Below are 20,126 nucleotides of genomic sequence, written 5' to 3'. Positions count from 1 at the left end.
CTACTAATGGAATTCTTATTGAAACCTTAATTAAGAGGAAGCACTTGATCACTCTGTAATCACTGCTTTGAATTAAATATCTCAAGTGCAATAACTAAAATATAATGGGACCATTCAAAGCAATAGAATGAAACAACCTACCATTTTTTTGCCTTATTCTTGGTTCCTGCAGATCTCCTTTTATGAGTATTATTAAAAATGCATATTTATATTGCTTGGAGGTAACCCCTTCCCATGAGTTTAATCACGAGAACAACAGAAGTGGCAATTTCTAAGGTACTGCTTGGATTAAGAATCTCCTATGGGTTCAACATTTGTATAGGCAGAGTAACAAGATCTCTGAAGCTTTGAATAATTAGCCTTTCTGCAAGGAAAATGAGACCACTTTCCTTCCCATCAGGGTAACCTTGAAGAAAGTTTGTTGAAGTTAAGTTTTTGCTAATTAAAAAGAAGGAGAAATAAGGGAGATAAAAGGGAAAAGAAAAGGGCATTTTATAGGGCAACATTGTAAAGGCACAATAGGGAAAAAAAGAAGTTGTTAAGCAGTATAGAGATTAAATGAAAGAGCAAAATAATATATAAAAATAAAAACAGATTAAAAAATAAAATCTTTTTAATTTAAATTTTTATTGCCAGTCAACTTAAGATATCCCTGTATTCAGGGGACATAACTACATGTGTAAGCAGGATTTTCAGTTCCATCTTCTGGGTTCATATTCTTGCAGCAAATTTAGTACTAGAGTTAGGGACTTCTTTTATTTTTGACAAGCACAGTAGCAATACCTGGGTGGATTATTAAGGAAAGAGAAACAATGTAGAAAGATATTTCATTAGCAAGATACCTTGCTGTAAATTAAAAGCCTGCAGGCAAGCACATATGGCACATCAAGTATGGGACACAGAGACTCATTAAATGCCCAAAGCATGTTTCTGACAAGAACTGAGGCAAAATCCAGAAAATTAAATGCGGGAAGTTTCAATATATTCAAAATATCATTCAATTTCTAAAGTCCTTATTATATGTATAGCATGAAAAATGAATAATGAGGAATTGATTTATGTACTAGCAAACAAAACAACAACAAAAGAGAAGAAAAATAAAGAAGCAGAAAGGAAATTATGAGGAAAAGCAGATCTTGCTTCCAGTGTAGGAGTGGGACTCTGGTTTTGCTGCATTGTAGGTTTTATTTAAACCAAACTTGCTAAATCCTGCTGCTTTCAGAAAGGGAAAACTATTTGTTTCTAACTGGGTATCTTTCAGCAGGCTGATTCTTTACTTTTTACAAGCATAAAAACCAAACAAAAAGAAAGTGCTAACTTTCGAGTCATAAATGTCGGCATGAATAACAAAACACAATAAACTTTAAAAAAAATAAAAGTGAGAAATGCAAATTCTCAAGGCTCTTACCAGTTTTCTTCTAGCCAAAGTGAGGAATTATATTCCCTAAGTATTTAAGGAATGTTAAAGGACTTAATGGATTTGTAGGCCTTTCTGATTATACAGGTCCTGTTGAAACTCAAGTCTCTATGTTGTGTCCTCATTGTAGGTTCCTGGGATTATAGTGCCCGAGAAAGTTCTGACTGTAATAGCTGAAACCTGGAAGAAAGCTGCAGCTATCTTTAAATGCCTGCACAGTCCATTTCCCAGGTGAAAAAAAGGTCACCTATTTCTATCTGGAACGACTCTTCCCGATTGTTAACAAGGTTACCCAAGAAATCATCTCCTAGAGCCCACAACAGAGCTGAAAATCCTGCAGAAGCTGGAGTCTGCTCTGCACCTCCTGGGTTAATATCTGAAGGACCTTCCACTGAACGTATGCCATGCTGAATTCAAATACAATGTGACAAACAGGCAAAGAAATTCATACTGTAATTACACCAGTTAAGCAATTTTTAAAACTGTTTATAACTCTATGATTGTTTATTTATTCCTCTGCCAGCTTAGAAATATTAACAGTTTCAGTAAGTAAAAGTTGAATCAATTACTGACAAAACTTGCTAAAAATGACACAGAAGTATGTCTAGTCAGACATGTTAAAAACTCTGCATCAATTATCTTCATAGGTTTGGGTAACAATTGATATATTTCACATTATTTAAATTGGAATGCCATATGTGGCTGGTGCAATCTGGTTTAAACCCAGAAGAGCAAAGAAAATTAAGTCTCTGTGTATAAACTGGAAAGAACTTTGAACATTCAAAATATACCCAAAACCAGATTAAAACCAAATGAGGTTAGATGTTGGTGCCAAAAAAATGATATCTTTTATTTAATAGCAGAGAGGCGAAGAGAAAGAGAAAAGAAAGAGATGAAGAAGTGTGTGTGGGGGGTGGGGGAACAGGGAGAGGTGACAGGGGTTAGGTGGAAGCACATCACCCCTCCAAGGGTCCCAATGATGTCTCATTGCTCCCCTCCATCTGGTCTGCTGGTGGTGAGGGTCTCCCATCACCACCGTGGCCACGCCGTGCCACGCCACCACACCACACGCCAAAGAGTACAGAACCCTGTGGATTAATACACACTTTGGGCCAGGTGGGAACACCCACGTGTCTCCCCTTGCAGGGGCTGGCTTAACACTGTCCCTTGCAACACTGAGGGTCTGTTGCATCATCTCTGGTGCTCTGTGCAGGGTCTGGGGACCCCTTTGGGGGAGCCTTTGATGGGCCATGTCACCCCCTCTGTCCTTCACATGGGTGCAGCTTCTCCCCTGGTGAGGACCCCTCAGCTGGGCTCCTCTGCACAGTGGAGGATGGGCGGTCACTGCGCCTCTGACCAGAGGCTTTTCCCAGATACCCAAAGCCTCTCAGAACCCCATTCAGGGTGTGGTAGTCTTCTCAGCAGCTTTTGTAATACAGTTTTAAAAGTCCTTTGTGAAATTGTTTAAGTCATAAGGTGTAATATTTCAGTCTCTGACAGTGGCATCACTGGACCTGAAGAGTATCTCTAAACACGGGGGAGCCCATGGGACTGAATAGTAAGTCATGGGGCTATGCCTTTTTTAGCACATTTTTAATGTCACGTGTTGTTTACACTGAGCTCAAAAAATTACAATTAGAAAACACCAAAAATTTGAATTTCATGGTCTGAATTCTTTGCTGTGAAGGCTTCACTAGAGCTTATAAAAAAATAAGGGTCCTAAGTGGGATATAGGCAATAATGTAATAGGACATTCAATTCATCAGCCTGGATTTAATATTAGGGTAGAAATCCATCAACTGAACTGTGAGAGCAAATTATTTCATTTCTCTAAGGTATATAGGAGTCAAGTGCAACTCCTGGCAAGGATACTGCAATAAGAAGTGTTCAGGGTTATTCAGAATAACAACAGGGCAATATGCCCCCTTTGCTGACCCACCCTCTAATACACATGGGGACAAAATTTCAAGTTGAATTTTATTTATTTTTATTTTCATATTATCAGGTATGAGTGGAAATAAGGGATCTCTTTGCATTCTGCCATTGGAGGAAAAACTGTCATTTTTGTTCATAAACACTAACCATCGTCAAAGTTTTGCTGACATCCCAAAAGAATTATATGCATTTGCCTTTGCTTTCAGCTGGCACTCAGCACCTTGAAGAACTGTGTCCTCTACAGATTTAATTTTTTCCTTTACACTGCATACATGGAAGAGGTAAAGGCACAGTATGATATGTAGGTTTCATTTTGGAGAAAGTTTTCTTTGTGGAATTCTTGAAAGGAAAAGCTCTAGTTCTTTTCTAACACTTTATTATTCCTTTATGATAGTGGCACAGATGCTGTTTCTGGAAAATACATTTTCTCAAAGGCAAGAAATCAGTAGATTGGCAGGGATGACTCATTCTTGTGTTGGCTGGGTTCAAGAAGCAAAGCATTTAATGTGGATTCCACTTAGGTTTTTTGGAACAGCTGCTTCTAAAAAATAACACAAAGGTTGATGAAAGTATGTCAGCTTACTTGTGAGTGCTGTAAAAAATTTCTTAGAGGCAAAGCACAACAGATCAATTCTCAGAGGGCTTTTTGCACTAGAACTACACAAAATTTCAGCTTCACAAAATTATTTTCTAAGATAAAAATAAGAAAAAAAATGACTTGCTTTTCAAATTTCAATAACATAATAAAGTTAGAAAGACTCATTATACAAGTTTTTTTAATACAGATGATTTTTTTTTCTTAGAAATGAAGTGATATGTATCATATACAATAGTATGGTTGTTATTTTCAAGAAAAGTGCTGTCACTCAAAACAGTGTGCCAAATTTCTTAACATTTACCAGAAATTAAATTAATAAAAACAACTTTAATTTCACCTAAATCCAAGTGTTAACTAGTAAGCAAGTAGTGCAATGCAATGGAAATTTATCTAAGTGCTTTTGGGAGAAGATTATTTTATAATGGTCTCAAACAAACATTTCCCTCACATTTCCTTTCCTATTTGTGGGCTCAGATGGGTGTGTACAGAAAAGGAGATGTGACACATTCTGACCCCTGAATAAGATTCTGGAGAGCACAGGATAGAAGTTGCAACTTATGCAAATATGCATAGGTATGAGTCAAGCTTCTTACTGCAGCGTATAATGCCAGCACAAAATATGAGACTAGCTAGATAGCTGGGAAATTCTACCATCCTTGCTGGTAGGTGACAAAGGTGGATACCCCAAAAGGAAATATGGAGATGCTCCTGCACTATAAACCAGGAGGTGATAGAGGAGATGCAAACCATTAAATTGCAATGGAACAAAGAGCATTTGTCCACAACCAAAATATAAATATACCAAACCTCTAGTGTTTGATTCCATAATCCAATGCTAAAATATTCTGTTTTCACATTTTTTTCTCTCTCCGATCATGGACGAAATTACTATTTTTAACTTTCAAATAATCCTTATAATGACCAAACTAATATTTTATTAAGCTTTATGGATTCTCTTTCTGAGAAACTATACAGCAAGCAAAACATTTTGTGTGTCCCAAAATATTACTTCTTTGCAAAAAAGTGGCAAAGAAAAATGTTATATTCCACTTCAACCTTAAAATTATTCCAGGTTGCTATTGGACTTTAAAGGCTCTTTGCTCTTCTCCTCTTTTAGAGACTCTTTGCAAATCTTGTAGAAAACTAAACATCAACTCACCAGCAAAACTCAAATGCTGTTTCATGTATTAGAGATGACTGAAACTGATTGAATTTATAAAAAATATTCTTGACTTAAAGTTCTAAAGTAAACTTTAAAAGAATGCTGTATCCCTCCAGCTCAGTACAGTTTGAATCTCAGGCACAATTTTCCTTTGATAGTCTTTGTAAGTTGCAGGCACAGCCTCAAGCAAAGACAACTTAAAAAAAGGGATGTAAGGATGTATTTTTCATGCCAATAAGCAAGGGAAAAATTTAAACTCAAGTGCGTGACATACAAGAAATATAATAATAATTACAAATATAAAAATTAAAATACAAGGTATTATAATAAATTATATATTACTCTTGTTTCATAAGTTAAATAATATCATTTTTATACTCTGTACTGCATGGTGAAATAAATGATATTTAATTATCTTACAAGTACAATGTAAATTTTTATCAATGCTGTATCATGATCCCACTTTGTAAAGCACTTCAGGGATTTTTTCCCCCTCAAAGAAAGCTGCAGAAGTTTTCTTCTCAAAATCTAACCCAGTCCAACCTTGTTAAATTCTTAAGTTCTCAACAATGAGAGTTAGTTGCCTATATCAGAGAAGGATGAGCAAATATTTGAAAACAAACAACAATCCTGTGCTAAGATATTGTTATGATTGAACCCCCAGAAGTGATAATAATATGGAAATTATAAAGATTTGAAGTCCCAAGGGCAACTTTTACTCAAATGTGTTATATGGACATAGCAATATATTTTCTACTTAAAACCATAATGGGAATGAAAAGCTTTATGGCTTTTTCTTCTCTTGTAGGCAAGAACACCTCCTAAAATGATAAAGACTGATATTTCAGATGGTGCACACAAATCACAGTACATAACATTTTAAAAGCCTGATTCACTGATACTTTGTAAGACTTATTCAGCCAACTAAAAGAAATACTGATGGTACTGACAGCTCTTCAGAAATTCTCAAAGACATCTGTTCATCGATGGGGTCTGTAGTCTTACAAAAGAGAAATCTGAAAGGATGCCAACCGGAAAATATTCCCTCAAGCCTTAGAAATGCTTAGGGTTGGGCTTGAACTTCAAGTTTCCGCCCTTCCTTCCTGCCTTCCTGCCTTCCATTATTTTTTTAGATTTTCTCTTACCTTCCTCCATTTTTAATACCAATTTCATTGTGCTCCACTTGTTGTGTTCCATTATAAATTATAATAACCACTCAGCTTTGCATTTATGGCATTGGAGAACCCACAGCTGCAAACCTCCTCAAAATACTCAAAGACATGGAAAACTGGGGCTTGATAAAGCTGATTTTATGTTTAACAAAGAGTTCAAAGAAATGGTCTCTTACGTGTAATAGGTACCATATAGAGTAAATTTGGATGTAATGAGAAGCTGCAGACCAATGAAGAAAGCAAAAATGTATACATATATGTTAACAAACATATAAAAAATATATAAATTGATTCCAAAGTGAGGAATAAGAAATCGTCAACATAATTATCATATTCCTCCTGCCAAAGGACTTGCATGCTGGCAATTAGCTGCTAACATTGGCATTCATCACCAGCACGAGAGTGAAGGCACCCAGAGGAGCAGGGGAAGGGTGAACATAACTGCAAGAAGTAGGGTAAGTTCATATAACTTAATTATATATTGTATATAACTGTAGTTTTTAGACCACATAATTATTCTTTCTTTTTCTATGAGAAACAGATTTGGACTAATGTTTAGACTCTTAAGATATCAGTTGTATTAGCAATAAATTCTTGTGTTTATTTATACATAAGGTGTTCTTTCTCTGACTGTAAATGAGATTTGAATGTTACATGCAAAATTTGTTGTATAAAATTTAGGGGTAACTATCTGTAGCATTTTTTAATGTCAGCTTAACAGAAAAAAGATAAAAAGGAAGAAAAAAGCACTGAAGAGTGTAATTTAAATGATTAGTTCCTGCTTTTGAATGGGTTAAATTATGCTTGCCATCTGAAGTAAAATGAAGAAATAGTGACTAGACTGAATTGTGATTACCAGCCTATGATATCTAGTTTTATTTTGTTGGTTTTGAAGAATGTTTGGATAATATGGAACTGAACAACAGAAATATTTAGGAATGGATGTATTGTCAGTAATTACTATGATAGCATTTACCCAGAAAAAGAGAAATACATTCCTCTGCCCTCTCCATGTAGATGTAAGATTACCTCATCTCCACACTTTGTCAGTTTTGTCAGCTCTAAAATTCATCCATCTCTGAGAATGCAGGTCTGTGAACAGAGATCGCCTTCCTTGTGCAAACTTGTACAGAAACCATAGGAGGACTCAGCCTTCCAATACTTTTAAAGGATCAAATCTGCCCTGGAGGCAATCCTGAGGTATTCTGGGAAGGTATGTGTCCTGATTTTACCTGAGATTAAGTTAATTTTCTTCCCTGTACCTGCTAAAGTGCACTGTTATTTATTCAGTGTATATATATAGAGAGAATAATGCTGATGACACACTGACGTTTTGGTGGTTGCTCAGTGGTGCTTACTTTAAATAAAGCTTTTTTCACTGTCTCATGCTCTGCCAGTGAGCAGGTCCACAAGAACCTGAAGGAGAGCACAGCCAGAACAGCTGGGTGCCACTGGCCAAGGGAATATTCTACACCCCAGAATGCCATGCTCAGTCTATGAACTGGGAAGACTTGGCTGGGAACTGCTAATTGCTGTTCAGGGATGGACTGGGTATTGGTCAGTGGGTGGTGAACAATTGTGTTGTGTATCACTTGCTTTTCTTGGGTTTTGCACCTCTCTCCTTCTCTCCTTTCATAACAACTGTTGTTAATAGTGGTAATGTATTTTATTTTGTTTTAATTATTAAACTAGTTTTATCTCAACCTATGATGTTTTACATTTTCTTTATGCTTCTCTGCCCTCCACTGGGAAGACAGGGGGACCTGATAAGTGGGTGGCTTAGGGATCCTTATTTGCCTGCTGGGGTTAAATCATGATGGTATGCAGTAGAACATTATGCTTTGTTTAGTTTTGGTTTGGTTTGGCTTGGTTTGCTGACCAAGCACATGAATTGGTTTGCTGTCCTTTCCTCAAATCCAAAATAACTGCGCTTCATAAACATATTTGGAATCCTGAGTGCAGCCTCTTTCACTCAGCAAAATCATCCGTAAAGCCAAACTAGTGGGTAAGGACATAAAAGTCTTTGTAGAGATTGGACAGATCAAAGACTTGCATAGAAGAAATCCCCAGGTTTTATTTTCCAGTTTTGTCTTTCCAAGTAAACATTATGTGTGCTGTGGACTTTCTTTCCACAAAGAACACCTGCCTGACACTGCATAAGAAATAGCGAATGCATTTCTGGTTTTGCTTTTCTTTGCTTGTTCAGATTTGCTTGACCTTTTTTGCTTGACCAGTCAAAAGATGTGATTATCCCACTGTAGTCAGGACTGGTACAGCCTCTCCTTTAGCACTCTGCAGTTTTGGAAGGTTTTAATTTAAGAAGGATGTGAAGGTCCTTGAATGCATCCAGTGAAGAGCAACAAATCAGGTGAAAGGGCTGCAAGTCAGGAACTGTGAGGAGTGGCTAGGGACTTCAGGCTTGTCTAGTTTGGAGAAAAGGGGACTCAGGGCCTTTCATTGCTCTCTGCGGCTTCTTGAGGAGAGGAATTGGGGAGGGAGGTGCTGAGATCTTCTCCCTGAAATCCAGTGGTAGCATGCATGGGAATGGTTCTTTACTACTTTTGGAGGGTGGTCAAACACTGGAACAGGCGTCCTAGAGTGGTTGATGCCCCAAGCCCCAAAATTGTATTTCCATCCCTGGAAATTGCTGTTCTCAGCCTCTGGTAGCCTCTGATCATAAAGTTAAAATTTTATAATGAGCTGCTTTTTCATTTTTTTACTGAATTCTGAAACAGAACATTCAAGGATCAATAGAAAGTTAAGCCTTATAGTTGCCCCCTGATAGGTTAGCATCGTGGGGCTAAGAAGATGGCATACATCATTAGTGACAGATTCAGTTACAGATTTTTATCACTGGCAGAATGATGTAATCCTCATTACAAAAGAACATTGTTTAATTGATCCATTTGCTCCCAGCAGTCCTGTGGCTTTCTTCCCTTATAACATAAAGGCCAAATTGCAGTTCAGCTTCAATCAAGTGAAAACATTTTATTGCAGCAGGAAAAAGAAATACTCTCTGCACAATTTAATTACCATGGTTTAAATATGAGAAAATAATTAGACAATTAATGTTACAAATGCTGCCAGAGGACATTTTAAATAATATTTAAAATAGTGCAGAGAAACCATGAAGAGACTTTTCTTAATGTACTGGCCCCCAACATTTTCCTAGTTCTCAAATAATTCTTTAAGTTTACCAAAGTTAATATGAATACACTGTATTCAATTTAAAGGAAATGCCTATAGCTTCTAAATGGCTTTAAATAAGCAATCATTTTAGAAAGGGGAGCTAATAACTTCTTCCCTCACCACATGGAATCCTGTGGGAGAAAAAACCCAAACATTTTTATTTACAAAAGGCAATTGTAAAGAAACAACAAGTACTCAAAGAGCATCCTCTGTAACTGACCAGAAGCCAAACTGAGAACAAGTTATTCCAAAGGTCTAATTGGGTATTGGCAAGAATAAAGTGGTTTCTGCTGTGGCTTATTTCTCACCACTTATGTTTCCAGCAAGAGAATCTGTTGGCTTAAAGGCTGAATCTCTTTAAGCACTTAATTTTTTTATCAAGCTCTATACTACTACCTCTCCCCAGAACAATAAAAACCCTGGAGCCTTCCCTTGCTAAAAAGTAATTAATTTCTTCCCCTCTGCAAATCATGCCAAATCTAGCACTGACTAGAATATGTAAGAATTTATTGAAAAGTTTGGTTACATTTCTGTACCTTCCTATCCATTTCTAAGAAACCAAACTTCTTGACATCTGCAGTGTCTATATCTTTGGTAACTTCTCTTAATCTTATTTGGGATACCATGAGATCATTGCAATATAAATGCAATATTTTTTTTCTCTTCCTTTCCTTTCTTTGCCTTGCCTCACCTTGCCTTCTTTCTCTCTTTTTCTTTTTTTTTTTCTTTTTCTTTTTCTTTTTTTCTCTTTTTCTTTTTCTCTTTTCTTTTTCTTTTTTCTTTTTCTTTTTTTCTTCTTTTTCTTTTTCCTTTTCTTTTTCCTTTTCCTTTTCTTTTTCCTTTTCCTTTTTCTTTTCCTTTTCTTTCCTTCTTTTTTCTTTTTTCCTTTTCTTTTCCTTTTCTTTTCCTTTTCCTTTTCCTTTTCCTTTTCCTTTTCCTTTTCCTTTTCCTTTTCCTTTTCCTTTTCCTTTTCCTTTTCCTTTTCCTTCCATTTTTTGTTAGACACCTGACTGAATCGAGACATGAAAGTGCAGAATTGTGCTTAACCAGTGTGGTACTGAATGGCACTAACTGCAAATTAGGCATGATGTCAGAGACGACAGTTCCCTGTTTCAGCAACCAGCCAAGTACACATACTCATGTTTTCAAAGTGCATCCTATTCTTAGTGTTCAATTAGGACGACTGTTTGTCTGCCTTTGCAAATGCCTGCACAAGTGTACAGTTAAACCAAAACATGTCAGATAAATATGGCAATGTTTTCCTGCTTAAGTAAAATAAAATAATGGCAATGAAATCTGCATAAAATGTAATATTCATGGCCATTTAAATGCATGTTTTAAAAAGCCGACTTCGTTTAAAAGAGGCTCTGGCAACTTTAAAAAGCTGTAGATCTGATGCTGAATATACAGCTTTTCTGAAGGTCTTCTAGTATTTTAAAACATCATGTTTTAAAAGAATACTTCTTGCATCACTGCATTTTTATATGTTTATATAATTTTATATATATCTATATATTAGCTGATGAAAAGCATTCAACAGTTTAGAATCAAGACAGTAAATTCATGAAGGAAGACAATAACAATTAAGCAATTTGCATTACAAGAATTCAAAACCATATAGAAACTTGTCAGACTTAATTCACAGTTAATAAATAAAATAATAATAATAATAATAATAATAATAAATTTTTTAAAAAGACTTGAAATATGATGACTATTACCTCTTAGTTTTTCCTGTTGGCTGCATAATAAAGATCAATAAATCAACACAAAATTACAGTTCTGTGTTTTTTCCTTGCCTTCACTGAGACTGACTTTTCAGAAGTGAATCCATCCAGATTCAACAGTATTAATTTTTAAAAGGAAATATCCATAAATAAACAAAAAGTTTAGCTCTTATTTATAAGAATCTTCCCTCTTCCCCCCATGATCAGTGCATAATGCTTGCATAGTGTTTAATTTCTGTCCAAATCTTTAGGAAAGGGTGTGCGCATATGTACATTTCCAAATCTGATGTGGATGAAATTTTAAAATATTGACTAGTGCTAACTTAATAGGAGCTAATATAAAAGTTTATTTTTTCTAGTAATTTGCATCTTGTGGTTCACAGAAAGAGATCAGGAGTCATAGAAATGTTTAGAATTTGAATACTATGTAACTTGTAATTAAAGCTAACCCTGCAAGCAAGGTTTTTCTGATTCAAAACACCATAGGAAATTAGTCCAGAACTGAATCACATTTCATAAGAGCCACAGAGACCAGCAAGTATTTGCAGACTGAAATTCTACTTGGACTTAATCATATGATTTTTTTTTTTAGTTAGTTCAAAATATGTTGATGCCATTTACTGCCTGTTCTACTTAGAGTTTTAGGATGGTGGGGGATAAATCTTCTTTTCCCTTGTTCTATAAAGGCTTTGCTGAGGAAAAGCTGTGTAGGACTTACACAGAAAACTAATTAATATTTCAACACTGGATTCTTCAAAGGAAAGAACTGCATAAAAAGCACATTATTCACAGCTGATTTTGCTGGCATGATGTCACTTGATGTTCCCAAAGTAGGAAACACAGAGAGATAAAGAGAATACACTTAAAGACAAAATAGTACCTCACTAAAATGCAAAATAATAATATGCAAAACTATGTTTGCATATTTTGTCCCTTTAAAGAATACTGATTTACTTTTCTTTTCCTATTTTATGGAAAATCTGGTACAACTTAACACATTGGTTTCAAACCACTCTCTGTATATGTGTTTGCTTGTGTGTGATTAATATGCTTTCCCGCCAATGATGTTTTTTCTGCATGTGTGATTTTTTTCTTTATATATTGTTGGTTTCAGTACTTTCTTTTCGATAAATCACATCTTTCATATTTGTTATAGAAAAGGCAATATCAAAAAAGTAATTTTTCCAAAGTACAAGCATTTTGATTCATTTCTTTATATAGAGGTTACGTTTCCTTTGTGTGTTCAATACCAAGCAATATATAGCTTGGGTCAAATGATGTTTAGCTTTAAACAAGCATTAATATCAAAATATGCAAAGAGGCACAAGACTGATCTTAGTTAATTATCTGTAGTATATTCAAATAGATATGTTTCAATAGGTCCTCTGACCTTTTTTTGGAAGTAGAACAAATGTAAATTTATTTCACTAACTGTCTAGTTTTGCAAATGTGATAGATTTTGTTACTTAATATTTCTATAAAATGTCCTTAGACATAGCTACTACACATGCCTAATTAACTCTCATATTAACAGAAGTCATTGAGGATATTTTCAATTTCTTACTTTTTTGTTTGGTTGGTTTTTCCAGACACCTTAACTAGTCCAAGTGAAACAAAAAGGGCAAGTCAATTCTGGTATCACTGAAGAACAGTGCATAAAAAACCTTATTCTACAGGCTGCAGTTAACAAGTTTTCATACTATTTTTCCACTTCTAAAAAGTAATACTTGGGGTTTGCTTATGTCTTAACTGCTTCTCCCTCAGCCATAGAACATTACCTTTCAGTAGTAGGCATGGAGTTTTTTGTTGATGAAAGTTAGCATTTTCTGTAAAGAAATGCCATCATCTAGGAGTCCCATGCTTGTTTCTTTACACTGCAACTTATGGAAGTCACTGTGATAAAATCCAGCATGGAAGGTGGAATTCCAATGACAGAAGATAGGTTACATACTATTATATACAGAATTATATACAGAATAGGTTATATATCATTATATACAGAAAATTTTGGGGGAAAAAACCATCTTATTTGGCATATTGCAATAGGCTAAGGTAGCATTCAAGTAAGTAAGTAAGTAAGTAAGTAAATAAATAAATAAATATATGCATACATATCTAATATTAAATTATTCTTCCCCATTCACTACAATGGAAGCATTCAAAACTGTATACTGGAAATATTCATATATGTAGTCCTTTTAACTGTGCGGGATAAAACATAAAGGTGCCACTGTATGTAAGTAGCAAAGACCTTCAGGACATTCTTATTCTTGTGGAGATCACAAAATTTATTGAACATTTTCCTAGTGCATTTTTGAGACTGTACAAAGCTCTAGTCCTAAGTTGTCATTACCTTAATATTTGACAATTTAACATTTTGCAATAGTACTTGTCAGCCGTGTTAGGTGGGAGAGCTATATATACTCCTCCATATTACTGGAAGAGTACCGAAAAGAAAGAGACCTTTCTCAACATACGACTGGAAGTTCATTGCAGACCAAGTAATTGCTTCACATATGCCAAGATAATTCCCTGTTTTAAGCATTCATCTATTTTGAGTGACTATTTAGTGAGCCTGAACACCATTTTATCCAAATTAAATTTAGTTGTGCTTTAGATGTACTCCTTTAGAGAGTGGGAAGATCACTTCTCATTATATTGTCAGACACACTGAAGTCCTAAGTCCTTTTTATTGACTTTTTGTTTCAGAACCTCCCCTAATTTATACAGCTTTAGTTTTATATAGCTTTAGTCACAGCTTTGGGGCTCCAACTGTTTTTTGTTTTGTATAGACATAGTAACAGTGTGTTCTGCAGTGAACAAGAGAAATCAGTAATACCAGGATAAAACAGAGAAGAACTAAAACTGATCTCAGACAAAGAGATACAATTGGGGTTTAAATCAATACAATTTTGCTCAAACACAACCTTCAGATCTTTATTCAATAGTGCTTGGGAGGGTTTAACACAAATGCAATTATGGATAAAGACTGTCTAAATCACTATTAATTATATGAATAATATTCCTTGTACTTGTCATTCTCAGCTTATTAACCATAAAAAGCTCTAAGTGAATCAATATAAAAATCACAGTCAGCTTGCTGATACTGCCCATCATAAGCAATTCATTTATTTATTTATTATTATTTATAAGCTTCCAGTTTCTTTTAGTTTGCTGATAATTGGAAGTGGTTCTAAAAAATCATCTCCACACCACAGGCAGTTACTGAAAGAGGAAAAATATATGTGTTCATTTCCTCTGGAGCCTTGTTATCTACTATCCATAGCCTCCATCTGCAAGAAGATTGCTGCATCTTCAACTAGAGGTTGCAGAAGTCCACAGGAAAAAATCAAACTCTGGTTTTGGGATAATGCTGTTGACTTCTGTTGTGTACATGAGGCATGTGACTGCCAAGGGGCTTCCACAAAAATGGAAGTTTTGGTAAACTTTGAAGACAGAGTGCATACACAGAGGTACTTCAATACTACTGTGAGCTGGCTAGACTTGTGGTGACCTTATTTCCAAGGCAGCACATTCTGAGTACCTCAGTTGAAGTGCACAATCCCTCCACTATCTTATTCCTTCTTATAGAAAATATTCTTAATTCTCAAAAAACAAAAAAACCCAACCAAACAGAAAAAAACATTTAATCTGGGCCAAATAGAAGAATAGTGTACAAACTTAAAAACTCACAGGAATTTTAGGAATTTGAAGGGAGTCACTTGTCAGTGCAAAGTTATAATTCCAAATCTTGCTGACAGTAGGTCTTCATTCTCCTCAGATCATATGCTTATGATTCAAGGTGGACCTTGTACTACTAGTAAACATTAAAAGAAGCCATAAGCAGCTTTTCTAACCTCTGAAATGTGCTCAGGGAGCAACTGAACCCTGCATCATGAGAAATGGGACAACTTCCAGTCTTTCTAGCACTGATTTGGGCTTTCATAGGAAGTAATATCAGTAGCTTAGCATCTGTCAGTTTATCAGTGTCAGGCGGTTTTGTGTGCATCAGATGACAACTGGTACACAGTGTATAAAGCCTTGTCACAGGAATTCTTCAGTCACTATCTGCCTTTGGAGCCTCTTGTGAAGTGGCCCCCATGTCTCTGAATAAATACATCTGAATATGACCATCCAGGATCTAGCAAAGCTTTTGACTTAGATGTGCAGGACCAGTTTATGTCTTGATGTTTGGTAATTAATTATTTCTTAAGAAATCTCTCTTAGGCATTTAAGTTGTTTCTTGCATAAGAATCTACCCAGTGAAATTAATATAATCCTTTAATTTACTTAATTAGTTTTTCTTAAAATATAAAATAAAAAAATCCACCAATATTGTTTGTATCTGTACATGAAATTATCTACCAAGGTAGAAAGAAACGACAGCTGTGAGTTTCAGCTCATTCCTGGAAACATAAACTGTGAAGAACAGGGAGAAAAAATACTTTACACCTGATTATGGTGCCCTACAGAGCTTAACTGCCTATTTCAAATCTTCCCACATCTTTAATTAAGGAACAGTGGGGTGATAAATACTCTGAGAGGTTGTCTTTTTTCCCTAAATACTCTATGCAAATAGTTCAGTTTATGGAAATAAAAAGCCACAATAATTTAAGCCCTTTTCTATATTACAAAAGCACATTTGAAATTACTAATTTTTTTATCCTGTAATATACAGTAAAATATCAAACAGTACTGATGGGGGGGCATCATTTTGATATTTGATTTTGGTTCAGCCTGATATATCCAAATTTTTCTTAAGTCTTATTTTTAAATTTTATTAATAATAATTCTGAAAGAAAACCCTTTAAAGCAGAAAGGGCACCAAACATTTGGACAACATAATAATAAAGGAAGTCCTGTTACACTAAGAGCTCTGCGTGACAAGAATATTTCAATGCACTTGTGGGCTCTGATGAACCACATTGCAGCAGCAGCAGAGTAACAGTAGATTCCTTCTCATATTTGAGTCTGCAGCCATTCACCAAAAATGCTGTAATTCATCTAGGTGATGAGAGCACCATACACCCTGTTCACAGCATGGCATAAAACTTACCAGTACATCAATAGAGAAGACCATATCATACCGTCATTAAGAATACTCCTGGTAAACTGAAGAATATAATTTCCAGCAAAAATGACCTGAAAATACTCCATTTTTTTATACTTTGAAAAGACCTTCTAGAATAAACTGCACCAGTGTTAAAGGGATTCTTGTCAACAATATCTAAGCAAAATAAAGCCAATTTAGTTACATCTATCAAGGGAAGCCATATACTGTTAGCAAAAGCATAGAAGATATAAATGATTCTTTATATTATCTCTGAAGGCAAAATGTTCCTTATAAACAATGAAGTTTCCAAATGAGGGCTGTTTGAGGGATCACTATGATACCAGCTGTTATTACTCTCCTTTTCTGCTTACCTGAACTTTAAATCCCTACTTCCAGTGGACTGATATTTGTATTTAGTTTTTCAACTTAGCGCTTGGCACTTTTTTGCTTTATTTAGTTTATTTTTTTTTAATTTACTTTTTATTTTATTTATTTAGTTTGCAACTTTTTCTTCATAAATAACAAAAATTAAAATAGGTGGTATTCACTAACAAAAACCATAAATAAACAATTCCATTTTTAAACACTACCCTTCAGAGCTTTGGATATTTTCCTTCTTACTGTTCCTGGGGAGGAAACATTGCTATGTAATGGACATATCACTGGTCTGGTTAGGAAAGGGAACATTAATCGATCACAAACTTACTGCATGACACTGAGCAAAGTAATTTGCTGCAATGCCAGCTTCCTTTCCTTTGACTACACATCTAATAATTTCATATAGGAAACAAATTTGCGGGAACAGTTGTTTATTACTGGAAATATGTTCAGTGCTGAGAACAAAAATCCCCAAGTTTCACTTACGCGGCTGCATATTATAAATAAATGTGTGTATATATGTGTATGCACACTTTCACATGAACTTTCATATTTACCATCCTAATAATCTACAATGTCTCTCTCTGCTTTTTTTATATATCTTAGATGATATCTATAAATATATTTTTATAATGAGTTGATTTAGCACAAGTAACTGTGTATTAAGCCTTGTCCCCAGCTGATCACAGACAGCACAGGAAAGACTAAATCTGTGCTTTCAGTTCTCTCTATTTTCCACTGCCCTGGTACAGAAAATATAATACAACATTAACGAAGTCAACAATACGCAGAATATAATTAATTCTACAAAGGCTTCTGAAGGATGCTTTTGAGAATTATACATAGAATCATGGAATGGCTTGGGTTGGAAAGGACCTTTAAAGATCATCTAGTTTCAACCCCTGCTATGGGCAGAGACACCTTTCACTAGACCAAGTTGCCCAGAGTCCTATCCAACCTGGAACGCTTCCAAGGATGGGGCATCCACAATTTCTTTGGCCAGCTTGTTCCAGTGCCTCATCACCCTCATAGTAAATAATTTATTCTTACTACCTAATCTAAATCTACTCTCTTTCAGTATGAATCCATTCCCCCTTGTCCTGCCACTACATGGTCTTGTAAACAGTCCCTCTCCATCTTTCTTGCAGGATCAATCAGTCCCATAATCTCTACATACATACAAGAAGTGTGGAGGTCTCTTCACCAGTCATGGTCAAGTCAAAATAAATGGTCAAACTCCAAATGTCAAGACAAAATTTGCCCTTTGTGCTAGCAGCTTATTGCTTAGAATGATTGTTCAAAGAATTAGAGAATGCTGCTAAGGAATCATCATGTTTATCCACACAATCACCAACACTGTCGTTATTAGTTGGCAAATCTTCAATATAAAATACAGGTAATAAATTATTTGTTTTGTGTTTTCAACTTTTTTTTTTCCCCCATGAATTTTCCATTGTCAGCCATATTTCTATTTCCCAGATAGAAAAATTAATAACATATATTATTCTAATTCACTGGAGAAAGTCACCAAGTCATCCAAAACTGATATTATTTACAATAAACTTCAGTTTTTATTGCAGAATTCCTATTTCCTTAGATTTTCATTTTGCAGATGCTCTCTAAACTTATTTCTTAAAAGCTGACTTCTAATATAAGCAATTTGTGCATTTTTTCTCTAAATATCTGTGTATCTAAGGAGTATGATCTAAGGGTATCACTGCAGAATAATAAAATTAACGAAATACTCTTTGAAACCTAATACAGTCCAATTAAATCTGTTAGAAAGAGATCCTTCTTTTCAAAGTGATATTCTTTCCTACTAAGATACAAGTCACTGAAAAAATATGGTTTTCAAATGATGGATTTTCAAAGAAGTGATAACTTATCTTTCCATATTTATGTTCTCCCAGTGAATGCCATATAAATTATGTTTCATTTTCTAGTGAAAAGAAAGCTTTTTTTGACCAGCTGTACTTTTGGGATCTGAAAGGCAGAATACTTTCTCTTTCAAAAAAACAGAGTAGAGAAGTCAGAAATTTCCTGGCAATTTGTGAATGAATAGATGTAAATTTCCCAAATTCTCCTAGCAGTTTTTACAGCTTCTTTTTTTTTTTCTAGTATTTAATATATAATATACATAATAGAAGTATGCATAATATATGTGCATGTACATAAATTAAAAAAAAAATTCCAAATGTCTTTAATTTTGAGGATTGTTTGGTTATTTTTATTATTTTTTAGCAGTTATTGTATATTTTTACCTTTTACCTCCTTAGGAATGGGACCAGGAATTTATTTCTTATTCATACATTAAAATATATTTTAGGTCTTTTGTTCTATTGTTTTAAAATCAATACAGAAATCTACATTGATGTGGAAATGGTATTTTTTTCTCAAATTGGCTAATATGAATCTGTGTTATGATTCTGCATGGCTTACTATAGAAACTGCTTTTCTAGAAGTAGCAGACAGAATCAGAAGTGTACAGAGCAGTATATCTAGATTTGCAACAAAATAAAAACAAATACTTAAAGGGCAAAGGCAGGGTCAAGAGAAGGGCAATCAAATCTCTTACCTTATCTCAAAACACGTTACCCACTGTTCAATGAGTCAAATGATTGCGGATCTGCTGGTGACTTACATGAATGAAAAATGAACTGCAGTGTTGCTGAGTTAAGATACATGGCATCGATGTAAACGGCAGTGCAGAGCTAAGATCAGCAGTGCTCTTGCCATGGGTCCACATGGAACTAAATCTCTAAAAATTATAGATGTTCTGTAAATACCATCAGGAACTGGTATTTTTCTGGGAAATTATCTCTGCTTTCAATATGCTGTACTTGTGAAGGAAGATAAAACTAAAATGTTCAACAGGAAAGAAACAGTCAAGGTTTGTCCTTTTCTTCTTTTAGCATTCTTCTTTTAGCATTATGACGCTTGCAACATGATCCAGCGTCTCTGCCACAGTCAAATGTGAGGACAATACCATTCCTTTGACTTCTTATGAATCTCTACCATTCACTAAGAACTGAGGAAAGAAGAGAACCCACTTTCTTCCAACTGATCAGTAAAATGATATTTCTGGAAACTCGAAAATTTAATCATAAAGTTCTTTATAAAGATACCTACACAGTAGGAGGCTAGAAAACAAGATGACAAGATATGCACAAAGCATCCTACATAAGTACTCCAAACTCCTCAAAGGACTCTAAACTGCAGTAGGAAACCAGATTGATATTATTATCTCCACCTTTCAGTTTTTCCAGTAGTAACTCAACAGTCCAGCATAACTGATCCAGGCCTTATCAAAGAAGACTAAGATAGATACCCCTTTTCTAGAGCACTATGAGGACTCACCTGGGTATCTCATGCACCTTTGTACTGAGCACTCCATCTCTGTTTATCTGCCTTGTTCTCTGTACATGCAGCTCCTGGTTATTGGAAAATCTGGCCTTCTGTCCTCTGACTTTGGCCAGACTCTCTTTGGCCAAAAGC

The 20,126-nt window shown here is 35.1% G+C and overlaps 1 long non-coding RNA gene across 4 annotated transcripts in view; it reads right to left on the bottom strand.

Annotated features, from left to right (window-relative positions):
- Positions 1-19,627, bottom strand: part of LOC104687254 — a 191,302-nt gene extending 171,675 nt beyond the window's left edge. For all 4 annotated transcript variants that reach the window (XR_005601535.1, XR_005601534.1, XR_005601537.1 and 1 more), the window contains exon 1: positions 19,207-19,627. This is a non-coding gene — a long non-coding RNA (uncharacterized LOC104687254). The remainder of the gene's footprint in view (positions 1-19,206) is intronic.
- Between the last annotated feature and the right edge of the window lie 499 nt (positions 19,628-20,126).

Source organism: Corvus cornix, chromosome 2 (genome assembly GCF_000738735.6).
Source record: "Corvus cornix cornix isolate S_Up_H32 chromosome 2, ASM73873v5, whole genome shotgun sequence".
Lineage (NCBI taxonomy): Eukaryota > Metazoa > Chordata > Aves > Passeriformes > Corvidae > Corvus > Corvus cornix.
Note: the sequence above shows the minus strand (reverse complement) of the source record. Positions and strands in the feature narration are given on the sequence as shown.